The sequence below is a fragment of the Lontra canadensis genome, unplaced genomic scaffold (assembly GCF_010015895.1).
Source record: "Lontra canadensis isolate GAN:19392208 unplaced genomic scaffold, GSC_riverotter_1.0 scaffold2, whole genome shotgun sequence".
Lineage (NCBI taxonomy): Eukaryota > Metazoa > Chordata > Mammalia > Carnivora > Mustelidae > Lontra > Lontra canadensis.
This window is the reverse complement of record NW_022630996.1, coordinates 67,583,481-67,586,604: the sequence shown is the minus strand read 5'-3', so window position 1 is coordinate 67,586,604 and position 3,124 is coordinate 67,583,481.

Sequence of the window (3,124 nt, the reverse complement as noted above, 5' to 3'; positions counted from 1 at the left end):
GGAAAAACAATTAAATGAAATATTGTATAAAGCATGCTGGTGGGGATAAGGAAGTTGGTCCAGGATCCTGGACTTCAGTGGCGTTCATCCTTCTCTCAGTGGGTAGGGAGCAAACAGCAAATACTATTGTGGCAGATGCTTTGATAGATGCTGATAGTATAAAGATAAATGGGCACAAAGTCCATCAAGGGGTGTGTGTGTGTGTGTGTGTGTGTGTGTGTGTGTGTATTTTTAGGGGTGAAAACTATTACTGTAATTTTAGTGTACAGGGCAATTGTTTTGTATTTGCTTTTTTATAAACAAAACTGAACTTCCACATCTAAAATGATCACTATCCTTTTCAATGTCAACACCCACGGAAGCTACGAAACAATTTCAGTGATGCCTGCCAAGCAATAAAGACATTTGAGCTTTTTAAAAAAAAAAATTTGTCTTCAGAGTCTGGAGAAATATGTTTTGAATGTCCTCAATAGTAGCAAATTCTGCCATTTAGTGAAAGTTTTAAGTTTTAGAAACAAGAGACAAGCTAGCGTTGCAGCAAAGAACGTGGCCTTTGCCATTAAACAGTTTGAGTTTAAGTTTGGATCATTTGACATTGAACCATAAATTTATTCTCACGGCAAGTGAAATTCCTCAATTATAAAATGAGATCGTGAATGTAGAGCAGTTCGCTTAGTCCCCGGATGTGTAAGTTCTGAGCATTTACTTCTATTGTCCTCTTCATTATTGTTATTATTAATAGACTAGCGAGGGACTTACTTAAGAGAAGTTTCAGTTGAAAAATGAGTTATTGCTATCAGGGAATGAGCCCAATTTTCTGCATGCTTGGTAAATTTGTTCTAAAGATTATTCCTAAAGGGAAATTTCTTTGAAGCGCAATACTTATTGGGTTAGATCAATCCTGGTATATAGTATCTATTTAATCATTGTCTTACTTAACAGCCAAATCTTTTGCCCTGACACATCAGCACAGAGGAATTTCTGACATAAAAATAATAACATGTCCTTGAATGGTTTTTGAATTTGCCGAGTTCATTAAAAAAAAAGTCATTTCCTTTTTTATTTTTTAATTGTTTTATGATTCATTGACTTTGAACTTGTCTAATCTGAAATGAACTCTCTCCTGGGAACAAGGTCAAATCAGTTCAATGAGCTGGTGTTCACTCATTTTTTTATTTAAGGTTTGTATTATTTCGTAGGTCAAATCTCAAATCTACTTAAAATATACTTCCATATGTAAGAAACATTGTGCTAATAGACCAGTTTATGGTTGGTTAGATGTGCTTTTACAATTATAACCCAATTGAAGGAATGTTTCATTTTAAATTTATATTGGGAATTCACTCAATCATTCATTCAACACTAGCATTTAAGCACCTGCTATATGTCATGTGCTATTCTAGGTTGGCATGCATCCATGAACAAAACAAAAAAAAATCCCTGCCCTGGCAGAATTTATGTTTGATGATGGGAGTAGGCAGATTGGCAAAAGTATGAAACAAAATAAGTGATTTAGTATGTTACAATGTGAACAGTGCTATGGAGGAAAACAGATCAGAGGAAGGAGACCAGGTGTGCTGGTCCGGGAAAGATCGCAATTTTAAGTAGGATGACCTCATCTGAGCGAAGACAAGCTAGAAATGAGGAAAGATTTCAGTAAGCAGTTAAGCTCTTGGAAATCCTCGAATATTAACTTTTAAAATTATTTCCATAAAATGGTTTCACTGGAGGGTAATTCTCGTGTTCCAGTGTTTCTAGATTCATGGATATTCAGGTTTATGAGAATGTAGAGGTCATCGTCTGAAGTTCCTTTGTTATACCTGGTCTCTAAAATGCTAAGAAACTGGGTTGCCTGGGTGGCTCAGTCATTTAAGCGTCTTCCTTCTGCTCAGGTTGTGATCCCAGCGTCCTGGGATCAAGTCCCACCTCGGGCTCCCTGCTCAGTGGAGAGACTGCTTCTCCCTCTCCCTCTGCTGCTCCCCCTGCTTGTGTACTCTCTCTCTCCGTCAAATAAATAAATAAAATTCTAAAAAAATAATAAAAATAAAAAATAAAATGCTAAGAAACTTGACCAAGGCCACACAATCAGTTAGAAGGAGGGTCAAGCCAGCAGCACAGGTTTCCCGACACTGAGTTTGCTGTTCTTTCTAAGGTATTGAGAGGGGGTTCTAACAGTGAGGTTTCAAATACATGTTAGGGAGACAGGGACATTCATATTTTCTAGCTGTTTTACTTCACATTTGAGTAGAGTTCCCCTCATTTTAATTCTGTTTTTGCCTTTGATATGTCAGACTGTTTTAATTACCATTCTTCAGGACCCAGGAAAAGGACTATCAATTCCAGAGTGCATTCTCTTTATTTGCCTTAGTAATGTCTGCAGTCCAATTTTCTAAAATTTTGGGCCTGAGGTTTATTTCATGGTTCAATACTTAGAAAAAGAGGAAAAAAATAATTCACTACAAGTTGCATTTTTATTGTAACTACTAATAAGAAGATCTATGAAAACACCTTCAATATTGCCACATAAATTGAAGGGATGATGCTAACCATAGTAACATAAAAAAAATAAAACTTTTATTGTGTGATCTTTGCATGGGATGATGAAGTCTGGTTGTTATCTTTTAGTTTTCTTTGCATTAGTCCTTCCCAGTGAGGTATTCTATAATTATGCCAAATATTTGGTTGTCCTATGTCTTTTGTGTGATGTGGCATGCCATGACATTGTAGTTATCTAATTGACCATTGATACTACAGTACTTTTTTCTGGGAACCGACAATTGAGTTTGTAAATAATATTCTGCTATCATTTCTAGCTTTGTGCCTTTTATTTTATTGATTACTATGCATTTCTGCATCAAAATCAAATAGTGCTCGTCCAAGCCAGCTATATTATAATTTCATCATATGGCAAAGGCAAACCTTCTTACTATTCTGTAATCAGATTTTCCTCATCCCCCATCATCTTTTGTTACCATTAAAGATAGAAAATTCTAAAGCTCATTCTGTGGAAATTGCCATCTGGAATAGCCAACAGATCTCATGCTGAGCACTAAAATTTTGATCCTGTCCCCAAGTTGTTTTCTCTTTCAGTGAGCACATCTCAAAACACAGCATTTACTTTGTG